Below are 16,160 nucleotides of genomic sequence, written 5' to 3'. Positions count from 1 at the left end.
GAGAGAGAGAGAGAGAGAGAGAGAGAGAGAGAGAGAGAGAGAGAGAGAGAAGAGAGATCTTAAGCTTATCAACATGGAAGAGAGGAATTATATATAAGGGCATAGAAGAAAATATTGAATTTCAAGAGTTTAGGAATGGTCTCAAATAATAACAATAGAGACATTAAGCTGAAGTGATAATATAAGATAGGATCAGCACACATACACATACATACAGGCAGAGATACACATGCACACACACGTGCATATACATACAAATAAGCACACAAAAAATTGCTAAACTTCTTCTAGCTCCAGAAGGAACAAATCCGGGTTTTTATTCAAGCCCCTTTATAATTCTGAAAAGGTAAAAAAAAAAAATATCAAGCAAACAAAAAGGCGAGAAGTTATCCCACCCCACCTCAGCTTTTATCTCTCCCTATTTCTTATTGCAGGTTTCAAATCCGAGGCCAATCCCAGCTGAGGAAGAGGAGCAGCTTTGCTATTAGAAACAATCGGCAGTTTTGATTAATATCTTGAGTTGGGCATTTTAATTACTGAGCACAGTCTATTTTTGTGACTTAAAGTGACCTTAGGAATGCCAATTATCCAAGACTGAGAACAATATGCCTGTTCTGTTACAGAGGGGAGAGCTTCTCTCTCTCCCTAATCACATTTTAATGGTAAGATAGGAAACAAAATACTGTTGCATTTTAATTGCACCACAAATCATAGTTCATCAATACAACATTTGCCAGTGTACAGTATTTTAGAGGCAGGAAGAGAAAATGCTCTCTATACAGTCACATAAGAAATGTAGCCATTCATGGGTGTCACACACACAAATGAAGCAAAGCACCCAATTATATTCATGTGAGTACAAGCGGGTCCAGAAGGATTGTGGGACCATGGAACTGTGTTCTCAGAGTGAAGGGTTGTCATGAGGAAGGACCCTGAACTTTCTTAGTTGTCCTATGGGCAGAGGTATATCAATGTACTATGTTTATTATGAAGATTTTTCTGTGACTCCTGATAGGATGTGCTTCCTTGGACAATGGTAAACATAGCAACATTGGATATACTCAGGTTCATGAGTGATAAGGTGAGATTGTTTGCAGAGGGTTCCAAACAGGGCAAGGGTTGTTGGAGTCCATAGTCCTTGAGGCTCTTTCAAACTAAAGATTATAGGTTTCCATATATTTGGTTATTTTTATCTTTCTATTATATATTTATCACTATCTTTAATACTATCTGTCGATCTATTATTTGTCATCTATCTATATATCATCTGTCAATCTATCTCTATCTATCTATCTATCTATCTATCTATCTATCTATCATGTATGTATATACCATCTGTCAATCTATCTCTCATCTCTCATCTATCTCTCATCTATCTATCTATCTATCTATCTATCTATCTATCTATCTATCTATCTATCTATCTATCTATCTATCATCTCTCACTATCTCTTATCTATCATGTATGTATGCATGCATGTGTGTATGTATGTATGTATGTATGTATGTATGTATGTATCTATCTATCTATCTATCTATCTATCTATTTATCTATCTATCTTTTATCTATCTAAGTAAGTATATAGCCTCTATGTGCATCTGTACTTATGCACTATATAAACTATACCAACAACTTTCAGTTTTAAAGCGCATGCAGTCTTTTACTTATCCACCCTGCCTCATCACATCTATTTGAATCTCATAGAAAAGGTAGAAACTCCAGCAGTTTTTCTTTGAAATATGGAATCTATAACTTCAGAAAACGTTTGAGTAGTGATAGTTGAGCTAAATCTAAGTGACAATGATACTTGTCACTTGTTTATCCTCCAAAGGGGAAACTGCCCACCTTCCCTCTTGTCCCTGCTTTCTCACAGCACACAATAGATCTGTCTGTTACTCTCATTCTCTTCATTACACACAAGGCTGTTACAGCTCCTTCTACTAGAGATGGACCAGCCTTCAGTTATTCAGTGTGTGGAGTCCATTGTCTGGACACGTCTTTCTGGAAGCAGTGGTAGAAGCAACAGCTGCTTCTGGCTAAGCATGCCACACGGAGTCCCCTGTGCAGGGCTGTTCCTTTAAAGAATTGTTTATGTCAATTCCCCTTACAGTTTCTCTCAGGTTTATCAATAGAAGGGAGCACATGCTGGGTGCTCAGTGGAGAAACAATGGTGGCCTCTTCTTTTCATCTCTCATTTTGGGAAGCTACTGAGAGAAAAGGCATGTTGGTCTTACAAAGCAAGCCACACAGTCTAAGAGTGAATTGCTTTCACTCTTGTATCTTTAATGACTATGTGGAATGCAGACTCAAGCCATGCAAGATCCCTGTCAGTGATGTTCCAGAAATCTGCGAGTTTTTTTTTTTTTTTTTTTTTTTTTATGGGAGAACAGCCATGATAAAAGAAAAATTTAAGTGTGATAAATGATATTGTGATCTCCGGATTAGAACTGTCCAAGAGTACGGAAGGTGAAGTAAACAGAGGCCATTTCAAGATGCTTGCTTGCCTGAGCACATCTGTCTTCAAATTACCTGGATCTTTACCCCCCTGGGGTGGCTGACACTTTCACTTGCCTTCTCTGGGGCCACCATTTTCTCCTTGAAGCTCAAGGTTAGACTTCTGATTGGCTTGGTTGAGGTTAAAAACCTGATTGGCACAGGTATCTTAGTCTTTCTTGTGAATGATTGATCCAAGGAAGAGTGTGATGATGAGATTTAAGGGAGGTCAGGGGAAGGCTTCTGAGAAAGTTTTCCCTCCTGATTTAACGAAGACAGGGCAGGGGATGGAGCTCAGTTGGTGAGATGCTTGCCCAATATGCAGCAAACTGTAGGTACATAGTTTCTAGCACCACATAAAATCAGGACGGGTGATGAACTATTGTAATCCCAGGGTTAGAGAGGTAGAGACACAGGTATGAGGGATTCCAGGTCATTCTTGGCTATATAATAAGTAAAGACCAGCCAGGGCTACTTGAGACTCTGACTCAAAAATCCTAACAAACAAACAAACAAACAAACACAATAAGCAAGAAGTAGGCCATTAAGAATATTTTCCCCCTTTATTTCAAAGGTGAGTGGGTAACTGATCTCTGAGGAGGTGACACTGGGGGTTGAGACAGAGATATCTGTACCATGATGGGAGATGTTCCAGATACATGGTGAGTGACAGATAAATGGAATCAAAGGACTCTAGGGTCCACTAGTGTCTATTGTTCTTGTGTAGGGAACAATTCCCAGATTTGTCTTAAGAGTGCACATGCTTTCTGTAACTTGAAGCCATGAACATGGCTTCTATCTACTGAACTTCTTCACCCTGATGCCTGTCATCTCCCTTTCATACTCACTGTGCAGGATGTGCAAGGTGCTGTAATGAAGATAATTCTGGTGCCATCACAAACACTATCACCTCTTCACCTGATTTAAATCCTGGCTGTTCTTCTAGGACATGGATTCTGTTGTGACCCTTTAGAGAGCGCCATTCTCTGTTTTCCAAAGGCTACAGGCTTCAAAAGTAAGGGTGACATTTTAGATAACCTGCTAAAACATTATTTTACTACTATTATGAAGGGAAAAAAAATCCTTCCTCTGAGAAGGCTTTAGGAAACAGATTGTAATTATACCTGATTATGCTTAATAATAACTACCATCTGGCTAGGATATCCTCCACCCTTTTTTGCTGTGTTTTCTGCCCTTCTGCATAACTCCTTCCCATCTTCGTTGGGAAGTCATTGGCAACTGATCTCCATGCTTCCCTCCTCTCCAAGTCCCCCATTTCTATAGGTGAGTTCTGCATCCATAGAGATGACAATGAAGGACACAAGTTGTAAGAATGGGAGCTCAGCCTCTTCTCTGAATTAGTGCTTTCACCATGGACAACACGGTTAGCAAGCCATTTTGGGTTGTCAGACGGTTTCAGATGGTTCTACCCACCCCCCACCCACCCCCCAGCTGCTGCATGTGTGACTCCTACACATATTTTAGTTTCCCTGGTTCAAGTTTCAGTAGTCACAGATCAGAGGAAAACTGTAAATGCCTGACATAGGATTTGTGAGCTTAAATTTGTAAATTTGTAGGCATGACAGTGACGCTGTGTAAAGTTTATCCTTGTGTTATTCAACCTCTGATTTCTCTGCCCTCATATCTTGTTCCAGTCCAACATGGCATTTTAATGCTTATACCAAAAATCTCCTACTTCAGTTTGTGTAAAACATTCTAGCTACTTATTCTCTGCCTTTTTCAATAAGTGCTGATAACTCAATGGTTGGGCAAAAGAGTGAATAGTGTAGAAGCTTCCACCTGCCAGTGGAGGAAAGAGAGAGTTTCAGGTTGTCCAGGAATATAGAGGAATTGGAGCCTGAGGAAGGGGTACAGAGAGATCATGGGAACACACCTGAAGAACAATGAGCCAGACCAAGAATAGAAAGCAAGTATATTGGAGTCAGGTCTGGGAGGTAACCAGATTAGCACAGGAGATTAATAAATCATCAGTAATGCCCAGTGTTTGAGGTACAGCTTGAAATAAATTCAGGTTTCACTGTATGGTTATTGAGAACTAGCATAAGATAAAGAAATACAGCTGCTGGATTAATCTCCTATTTGCATTTATATTAAAAATAATTCATGTTACAATTTTGAAGGCTTTAGAGAAGGTTCAGCAGTTAAAGGCACTTATTGTTCTTGCAGAAACTTAGGTTGACTTTGCTGTGCTTCCATGATGTCTCACAACTGAGAGCAACACCATACCTCTTGTTTTGTAGATGAACCTGATTGGGTGATCCAGAATGAACAGAAAGGTGGAGCCCCAACCAAGGAGGCTTGGCTGTAAAAGACCTCATCTTTCACTTCTGTGATCCTGGAGAGGCAACAAGGCCATGATTCTCATGGAAGCTGAACAATGAAGGGTGGTGAGATTTCCCCCCTAGAGGATCAATGGACAGGGTCTTGGTTTTCTGGGAGACTTATAGTGAAATTCCTCTTTCCAGCCCCCAACATTCTACCATTAATCACTTTGGTTTTGGCTTGGACTAAAAATAACATTAACTAAGTGTGACTACTGAGCAAGTTCCGCAAAGATGTGTGGGCAATTTTGTCAGAAATATAAATTCTACATATTGCAGTATAGGAAACATGGAATCTTTGCCAAGTTCATGTGAGAAATCTCTGTTTAAAAATTGTGCCAGCTCACTAAATATAGAGTTGTTACAAAGAGCAAACCGACCTTCCTGTCAAACCCTCCTCGAATGAGATAATGGGGCAAAGCTGCCTCTTAAGCTATTCAATCCTTCTCCCCAAGGGGGTTAGGAATGGGTGAAGAAACTTTTTTCGTATGAGCCATATTTCAGTATCTAAGGCTGCTGTACCCCACAAAAAGGGCTAAGACATATCCATATGGCCTCCCACACCTGAGAAAACAAGAAGTCACATGGGCACAAGTCTGAAACGTGGCTGTCTAATGTTTGTATTTTGTTTAATACATTTCTAATTAAAGAATTCATAGAGGGCAGTAGAGACCCACTTTACATGCTCTCAGAATGATCTGGAACTCCTGGATCATTGTTTCTTTTTAAAGAACAAAGGTTTTAAGGAAAGAATTGCCATAGTGTTAGAAAGCATGTAGAAGTATCAGTGATTGACAGGCAGAAGCCCAGATGCCTTCAGCTAGGAGAACTACAACAAGGGTTGGGGTTAGGTTGTGAAAAAGAGATGTGTATATGGTTTGAGATAATGTGGTAATAAACATGCCAGTTGCTATTTGGGAAAGTGACTGTGTTCCTGGTCAAATATGAGTGAGTCTATATACTGTACTAGAAGTGAAAGAGAACATGCTTGTGGGAGAAGGTGCTGGAAAAAATCAAAGAGGGGATTCTGCTCCCTTGAAAGACAAGTCCAAATTCTAATCCCACATACCTGTAAATGTGAATGTGTGGTAGATCACAGCCTTTACAAATGTGATAAAGTTAAGGATTTCGTAGGGATTTTATTGTGGAAAGAGGAAGAGACTTTAAATCCAAGGTTAGTATCCTTGTAAGAGAAAGCAGGGGGAAGAATGGAGACACTGAGACAAAGGTATCGATAAGCAGGCATTGGAAGAACAGGCAGAACTGAAAATGATCACCTACAAGTCATGGGACATGTAGGCTTATCAGTCATAAGCAGAAGCTAGGAGCCACATGTAGCATGAACTCACCTCTAATCATCCCTGAAGGTACCAACCCTGATGACCTGCTTTTGGATTCCTGGCTTCACAAGGATAGAGAAACTATTTTTATTGTTTTTTTGCCTTCTACTCTGTGCTCAGAAAATGAATACGACCATGCACATCTGAGATAGATAGATAGACAGACAGACAGACAGACAGACAGACAGATGAATGGATGGATGGATGGATGGATGGACAGATAGGTAATGAGTAGATGACAGGTAGATGATAGATTGATAGATAGATAGATGGTTTTTGATAGATAGATGGGTAGATGATAGATAGATAGATAGATAGATAGATAGNTAGATTGATAGATAGATAGATGGTTTTTGATAGATAGATGGGTAGATGATAGATAGATAGATAGATAGATAGATAGATAGATAGATAGATAGATAATAGATAGATAGCTTATCTGTCTATAAATGATAGAGGCTATACTATAAAAGACCTCAGTAGGTCTAGGAAATGGCAGCATTAGACACATATTTAGTTCAATAAGCTAGACTTAAATAAAAATGAAAACCCTTAATCTCTCAGTTGTGTCAGCCCCAATTTCAAGTGCCAGTAGCCATCTGTAATAAACCAGTACTAAACACGACATGAAATAGAGAATGTTTCCATCATCACAGACACTTCTACCAGATTGTGCTTCTGGAGATGGTAATTGCTGTAAGGAGCTACAAATCAGGACTCCATGTTTATGAGCAGGCAATGGGTATGGGGGACCATTGGCTTCAAATCTGTCTGCTCTCTCACACCTGGTGCAGAAGATAGCAGCTCTCACTGGTAGTGTTGCTGTTGACTTTGGAGAAGAAACACAGGAAGGTGTAAATATACTGCACCCACCTGTCTCAGTTCCTAGCACAGGTTCCCTTTCAAAACAACAGACATATTAAGTGATAGTATTGACAGGCATTGCTCTCCCCCAGAAAGCACACAGAATCACTAGGATGGGAACCATCAGACATGTCACTTTTATCTATATACTCTTTAAGTCATTCTCTGGGGGGGATCTATTTGCCCAATCACCCACCTTCTATATTGTTAATGCCTCTTCTGTAATGGCTTATTCTCACAGGGGCTATGTGGTTACAAGGAGCAGCAGGGGCTCCTTGATGGACTTGGAAAACTAAAGACAGAAGTTAATAGGGGGTTGATGTATTAGACAGCTAATTTTTCCCCAAAGATGAACCTGGCAGTCAATGGTGCATTGATTTGAAGGGATAAAGGTGGGCATCTGGGTGGTCTTGATGAAAATGGGAAAGGAATTGTGCCCTGAGTTGCAAAAACTGCTGCACTAGAAATCCACCTGTTCAGAGCTATCTTTAGCTATACTTGGGAACAATTTATCTACATAACCTTTACCTCCCCCACTTCTCTTTCCTAAGGTAGGAGGGTGGTGGTAGGGATTTTGCAACTTAAATGTGGGAAATAGCATTAAAGAATTATGTGTATGAGAAGCACGCAGGGTACTGAGGAAAAGTGAGAGAGAGGAGGAGGAGGAGATGACTAGGGAGAGAGATAAGATATGATGTGATATGTGTGTTTGATGTAATAATTTTGGCTCCAATTATATGAATTTAAAGACACCGAACATATCCTTACAACCGGATGACATATTCATCACTCTTTCCATCCTAAACACCTCCCTCTTCAATCCCAATATACCATAGAGTGTCACATTACCATCTCCCTTCTTGTTACTGTGTTTGGAATGCCATGCTTCATCTTCTCCCTGTGGTACATTTCTACCTACTTTCAGCCCAGGACATCTGACATGAATGAATGAATCTTCCCACCATGTTCATCTCCTGTTTTTCCTCACCTAACCAAATGTGCACCCACCATGAATAATTTGACTCATTTCCTTTGCTTTCATTTCCTCTATGAGGAACTAGCAGAATCTATCCCAGAATTTCCCTAAGTGAGTTCTTCAAGAAAGCACGCTGCATGCTGGTGTGGGTTGGGTGTGTTGCTTGGAAGCCACACAGGACATTGATGCCACAGAGATACTTTCAGCCACACTCATCCCCTTGTTGGTACATGTCGCTGTGACCTGTTTTCATTACAAAAAGTTCATCAGTAACTTAGAGGTAACATGTCATTTTACAAGCAAGTAAATTAACCATCATGAGTACCAGATTCCTTGTTCCACCCACATGGCACACTTACTCCAGTTCCCATTTCCCTGTCACACCTCATCAGCTCAGTAAATGGTACTTCCTCTATTTAATTGTCTAAGCGGCAAGGCTGGACCTCGACCTTGATTTAATTTCTTTCTCTTTGCATTTTCTCCCTTATAGCCAGTTCATCAGCATAAGCTGTCAACTCTCCCCTCAAAATGTCTACCTCCATCAAGCTCACTATCTTCACAAACAGCACCCTGGTCTACCCCCCAGTGTCTTTGGCTTCACTTACAACCATGGCTCTACAGGATCTTCATATATCTACTCTCCATGCAGTGGGCAGAACAATAGTTTGAATATATGTGGGGAAATTCTATTCCATTGGGAGCCATTCTAATGGTTATTTGAATAAAACAGAAAAATTAAAATCTAAGATTAATGAGGAAAAAACATGAGCTTTTATATTTCTTTTGTGTGTTTTTATATAGAAGGGATCTGTGGTTGCACACAAACGCAGGTGCACATGTGTGGTGGTTTGAATATGCTTGGCCCAGGGAGTGACACTATTAGGAGGTATGACCTTGTTGGAGTAGGTATGGCCTTGTTGAAGGAACTGTGTCACTGTGAGGGTGAGCTTAGAGAGTCTTCTCCTAGTTGCCTTCAGAACAAGATGTAGAACTCTCAGCTCCTCCAGCACCATGCCTGACTGTATGCTACCATGCTTCCTACCATGATTGATAATGGATTGAACCTCAGAACCTGTAAGCCAGCCCCAATTAAACATTGTCCATTATAAGAGCTGCCTTGGTCATGGTGCCTCTTCACAGCAATGGAAACGCTAACTAAGATAACAAACATTCAGATACATGCTTGCACAGGAAATATTTCACAGGCAGAGCTATATCTCCAGGTCCCCATATTGGTTCTTACACAGAGTCTCTCACTTGGCCTCAAAATCACTTGGTAGTCGAAAGCAAGTGGCTAGGATCCCCAGGGATTTACCTCTCTCTGCCTTCTCAGCAGTGAAATTGCAGGCATGTGTCACCGTGCCTGGCATCTGTATGTGGGTTCTGGGGCTCAAACTCAGGCCCTAATGCTTTCCTGGAAAGTACTTTACTGACCGAACTATTTCTGCAGCTTGATATTTATCTTTTTTGAGTACAGAGTACTTCATTTAAGACAATAATTTCCAGGTCCATCTATTTTCCTGCAAATGTTGTCATTTCAGTTTTCTTTACTTCTTAGTAAAATTTCACTCACCCCCCCTCTCTGTGTGTGCATATCTGTGTGTGTATGTGTGATATTTTCATGGCAAACACAATCAAATATGGCATGCCAAACAATGCTGGTAGAACACTTGACAACATCTTAAAGCAGCTATATTCACCATAGCCTGATAAAGAGTTTCCTGAGATTGATGAATCTAGTGGGAAAGTCTAAGCCTTTTTGCACTGAACATTCATCTTCCCTAGGTTATAGCTGTGTTCACTTTTGTATCAGCTGTGGCTTACAGGTAAACTCTGGATGGGAAGGATGAATACTTATACACTATGTGCTTCAACAAGTCTTGATCAACCCATAGACTTATCTTCTTGGACAGATATCTGAGAAATCTAAAGACACTGAACACACAACCTTCTGAAAGGAAATAACACCTAGTTGACGTGTCCAAATGGAAGGACAAAGCCACGGAGATAGGGAGAAACCCTACCTCAACAGATAATAATAATTGTTTAAAATTGTTTTACTCACTTTGATTGTTTTAATTATCAAAATGAAAATGGTTATGAGTTTGGTGGTGTTAATGACATTACTAATTCTCTGGGAGAGAGGTCAGAGTCGGGCAAGCCCTAAGACGAAGGCGGCTGCTAAACCGAACCCGTTGATTTCAGGTTGCCGGACCTAGGACATGCTATTTTGGGAGAGGGGCTCTGTATTTGTGTGAAGAGGAAAGGAGAGGCTTTGGAACCCTTCCAAAGTAATATGGATTAGATATGATAGAAGAAGCCTGCTTGAAGATCTTGGCTACAGACAAGAAAGAAAAATTAACAGGACAGGTTACACAAATTGCTGATTCCCTCCACAGGGGAACAGCCCTGAAACTGGCTCAGACATAAAATTTCTGTAGCCAAAACTTCAGCTAAAAATAGCTAATGAATCTTGTTGGTTACTGAAATCACATGGCATGAGTGAAGATTTGTTGGTTATTGATCAAACAATAACATTGGTTATTGATCAAACTAACTCATAAAAGAGACAGCTGTCTTTCACCTACTCAAAGAAAAGAAGCAAAAATTCAACCTTAAGTGATCTGTGTACCTCGCACAATCCATACGAGTATATGCAAGATTTATATATTACAAGGTGAAGCACCAAGATGCAGCTTATCGAGATTCATTCTCAGGGATGCTGAGATGACCTGTGGTCCCAATTCCCTGCCTGATTCTGCCACACTTGATGCTGCTTCAGAGACTTGCTTCCAGAACAGCTTCAGGAATACCTGCTGATGAACTTGGTTCATTCAGCCTTTCAGATAGATCCGGTCAGAACTTCAGTTAATACCTGAACTTTCCAAACATACAGAGACTGGATAACAAAAACTAAATCTAGCTTTCTTGAGTCTAACAAATTTTTCAACTTCTTTCTGCTGAACTGCGGAGATGATTTTTTTTAAACTTTATTAGGGTTCAATTCATGCAAATATGAATGAGAAAACATTAACGTATTTTAGCATATTTCTAATGAAGGACCTGGGATTGTATCCTGATTTGAACAGTATCTTTATGTTAGCCATGTATACCTAGGACTTGCAAATAGAACCTTACCTATAATTGGGGCCTTTGAAGATAAAACCAAGTTTAGTTCAGATCATATTGGATCCTAAGTATGACATGACTGGTGTCTTTATAAAAAAAATAGGGCATTTGAAGAAAGACACATGGTCAGAAAGAAAAGACATCCATTTGAAGATAGAGGCAGAGGCCAGGATGTAGCCGCAGGCCAAGGAAGTAAAGAAGTGCATAAAGTATCAGAAGCAAGAAGAGGATGTTCTGTTAGGGTTGCAGAGGGACTATGGACTTGCTGGTGGCTTCACTCTGTACTTCTGTCCTCTAATATTGTGAGATAATAAATGTTTATTTTGAGTTAGTCAAGGTATGCTGACTTGTGTCAGAGACTCACTACAGGTTAGAATCTGAATGAGACTGTGAACTCCAGCAGAGATACTAAGTCTGTGTCTTGGGTGATCTACAAAAAGTTCAGTTTTATTGTAAAAGCACTGTTATGAAGCCAGATAGAGAGGGCAAATGAAGGAAGTTTCAGGGTGACCTCTGTGATGCAAAAGCTTCAACAGAACACTAGCAAACTGAACTCAGAGAGAGCAAGTTAAAAGGGTCATATGCCAGGACCAAATGAGATTTACCTCAGATTCACAAGGACTGCACAACATATGCAAATCAATGAGTTCACTGGTCACATTAACAGAATGAAAAGTTGAACAAAATCACAGAATGGGCTTAGGGATGAAGCTGTGTGAGAGAACACCTCCTAGTGTGGGTTTCATCCCCAAGACAAAGTCAAGATAGATATTTTCTCTCCCATGTCCATTCAGGCATTCATTACAATGTTAAGAATTGAAACAACCCAAGTGTCCATCAACAGATAAGTTGTGAAGACAATGTGGCCTATGCATACCATGAATATCTACCTTTAAAAAAAAACCCAAATAACTCATAAAGACATATGCTCAGTGAAATAAGTCATTCACAAAATAGCTATAATCAGATGATTATAGTTATTAAACTATACTCAAACCTTTAGAAACATAAAAATAGGAGATGGAAGAATAAGGTATCTGTTATACAAAATGAATATGTTCTAGAATTCTATGTACAACATTGTACTTTCAATTAACAGCCTGATGTTCTGCACTTAAAATATCAAGAGGACCTATCTAGAGCTAAGTGTCCCTAATACACACTATAACATGGTCACCCACACCCACCCACATCCTCCACCATACACACTGAAGGGGAAAACTTCTGGAGACAGTAGGCTGTTTATCAATTCAATTATCCTATGATGTCATGCTTGTGTACCCATGTCTCAAACTTACAAAATGTGTACATTATATATATTTTAAATATGTCTTATGCTTCAATAAAACCACCAGATGTGAGTGAATTAAAGGTGTAGTGATGTTTTAAAGAAAACAAAAGCAGAATGTACAGCATGTCTCTTAGATGGAGTTGATGACAATCCTTCATGGGTTCTTCCTACATGTCTTATTTTCTGCTTCAAGGACTCTCTGCTCCAGGCATGTGGGTCATCTTCATGGGCTCACTGTGGTGGGCATGGAATTCAGGAAGTGTTAGAGCATAACCCTTCTATGGATTAACTCATGCCAAGAGAGATAGGATCCAAGGGGAAATTCTCTTCCCTTCTGAGTCTCAGGTTCTGGAACAATTTCTTTAAAAGACTCCAATTGCTGTCATTGCCAGTTAGAATCCTTGATGCTTTTACCTTAATCTGCTCCTAGTACCTTCCTGTTTTGCACTTCCCATTCCTTACTACTCTTCCTTACACTCACTACTCAAGATAAATTACCTGGATGCAAGCCTGGATACAGGCTCTGCATCTTGGGGCCCCTGGGTGCACATAGGGAGTCATCATAGGCTTGTTCTATAGAGAAATAATGAAATGTGTGCAAAGTGTTTAGTTTTGTACCCAACACACAGAAAAACCCTAATAATATTGGCTGTTTTCTCTGTCTGAAGTAGAATATTCTGGAAGACAAATTGAAAATTTGCTCTCATCAATCTCTTGCTAAGTGTGGCGTGGATGCAGAAGCAAAGTTGTTTGAAGGTTTTTACAGTCTCAGCGCCCTCTTCATTAACACAAGTGGGGGTGTAATGGTAGAACGAAGATATCAAATTACACTACCCTTTATGACACTCACTCTAAGCTCTGAACCTAAGAACTAAAAAATGAAATCAAACTATTTACCAACCAGAGGGAGAAGGAGAGTAACAGCATGTGGCTTGTAAACTTAACAAATGTAATCACAGTAATTGAGCAGCCCAGGAAATAATTTGGCTAGCATAATTATATTACAAATTGCATATTGCACAATTAAACAATTGCATTTTGGCCACAAATGAAACTCTAAATGTACAATTTATAGTGAAGTGGAGAGGTAGCTAAAAATGAGAAGAGCTAAGCTAAGATCCATCAATGAATGCATTTACATTTATGTCCATACTGGAGAGTAAGTAGGCCAATAAAGATAAAGGCTAGGATTCCAGGGGAAAAGCAATGGAATCGACTGCCTTTTCCAAACACAAATTGGCTTTGTTAAAACCCTAAAGCTTAACCCTTGCCATTTACAGATCCAAGGATTTTATTTTGGGGTCTCTTGTGCTTTGAATGGGAAATGTCTCTCACAAGCTGATTCATTTGAACACTAATAGATAGAACTATTTGGGAAGGTTGTGGGGTCTTTAAGTAGTAGAACCTCACTAGAGAAAGTGAGTCCCTGAGAACATGGTACTCTGGTCTCATTTTCTGAACAATATTTGACTTCTGAGTGTAGATGCAATTTGACTGGGGACCTCACACTCCTACCATGCCATATCCATCATGATGAACTATATCCCTTGTTAAAGTGTAAGCCGAAAAGGTCTCTTATTCCTTTAAGTTTCCTTGTCAGGCATTTGGTCACAGCCTTAAGGAACATAATTAATGCAGTGTTTTAAATGGGGTCAACTTAATGAATTTCTGAATTTGGTGGGAATGAATGTCAAATAATCAGCCATCAAACACATACTGAGCCCTACCAATCCTTTCTTTTCAAATACTCCAAACATACTAGATGATGTATGCACAAGGAAAAACTTCTTTCCTCCCACTCTTCAGGATTTCTGGAAGTGTGGTTGTCTTCTCTGACCCCCAAGCATTTACTCTGAACATCAACACTTCAAGTTTACTTCTTAGAGGTATGTGGGGGAGGGGAGCTCAAAAGTCGTGGTCCTGTCTAGAAAAGAATGATAGATGAGGGAGAGAAAACAGATATTAAAAAAATTGTTACACATGATTTTGGAAACCAGTACAAATGTGCAAGTTAATATGGAAGTAAGAGTAAAAGGTTCTGTGTATGCCATGGCCCTCTAAGAGGACCCTGTCTCAGAGATGAAGACCCCCAAGGAATGGACTTACAGTGTTTGATCTGACATGCTTCACCTGCAGATTGACACACACACACATTCTATATATCTCTATCTCTATCTATCTATCTATCTATCTATCTATCTATCTATCTATCTATCTATATTTGAATACATGTCAAATGTAAAATCTGGTAGGATTCCAGGAAGGGTGGACTTTCCAGGTACACTTAATGAAAAGAATTGCTCTATGAGATAGAAAGTGACCAATACCATTGGTAAGAGTTGGTAGTACAGATAGAGGGAATAAAGCGGTAATAAAAGAAATGGCATGTCTTAAGTTATCTTTCAAGTAAAGACTGACCTAAGACCCAGTTTTATCAGGGGTCATACCAAAGAGAAGGAATGATTTGAGATGGGTTCTCTGAGTCATATAGCATGATACAATCTTTACAAGGCAGTTGTCAAATGTATTTAGAATATGTGTATACTTACTATTCATCTTGGGACTATCAATAGAAATTTGCCATCTTGAAATATCATTTAGCACAGCAGCTTGGTTTCAGTAGGTGTTCCTCAATCTTATTTGATTTTAGAACAATTTAATGAAATCCTGGGGAGAAGATTCCCTGATATTTTTGACATTTGAGAATGCTGGAAGACCACTGACATTGAATTCTAGCCTCTACGTATGTGCATATGTGCACATACCACATACATTGACAGTTTTTTGAAATTATAATTATGCCACTTTCTCATTTTCTCCTCCTCTCTCCAATCCATCCCATGTACCCTCTGAGTTTTTTTCCCAAATGCATGGCTTCTATTTCTTTATTTGTTGCTACATATATTTTTGTACACACGTACAAACACTTTTAAATATATAAATACAGCATTCTAAGTCTGTATAATGATAGTTGTGAGTATGCAATTTCAGGGATGACCAAATGGTGTTGGATAAGTAGTTGGTATGCTGTTTTGTAGGGAAGACTATTTCTACATCCCAGCATTCATTTGTAACCTGTACTGCTTTGTCTAGTGTTGAGACCCCATTAGATTCCCCCTTACACATTACCATCCCTATTCAGGCATCCATGTTTATAGGACTTCAAGGGAATAACTTCTTTGATATTCCTAGGAGACAATCTCACAGATTTTTTTTCAGGTTCTTATCATCTTTATGTCCCTCTTCTGTTATGATCTGTAAGCCTTAAGTATAGGCATTATGCTATAGATGTAACAGCACTTGGGAGTGGGCACCACACAGTAACTTGCTTCTCTCTGTTTTTATCAGTTGTTTTCTGAAATGCTCTCTGTTGAAAGCAGATGCTTCGTTAATGAAGGGTCAGGCCTGTGGATATAAGAACAAATATTTTGAATGTAGTTAATAGGTACACTGGTTGATTAAAGTGGCAGTTTTCCTTCAAGATCTATGGCTTTACTAGCCCTAGGTAGTTGTTTCTAGTAACAGACACAACATCCCTCTAAGTGTGCCTTAAGTCCAACTGGAGAGCTGTTGCTTATCACCAAGGTATGTGTGCCACTATTTATTGCATCCTTAGGGAGATCATACAAACATCCTAATGGCCATTGTTTTAATTCATAGACATCATAGGAGGTGTCTTACTTTGGGTCTTAGAGACATCAGGACCATGGCAACTTAGAATAAA

Source organism: Mus pahari, chromosome 9 (assembly GCF_900095145.1).
Source record: "Mus pahari chromosome 9, PAHARI_EIJ_v1.1, whole genome shotgun sequence".
Taxonomy (NCBI): domain Eukaryota; kingdom Metazoa; phylum Chordata; class Mammalia; order Rodentia; family Muridae; genus Mus; species Mus pahari.
This window is presented reverse-complemented; position numbering follows the sequence as displayed.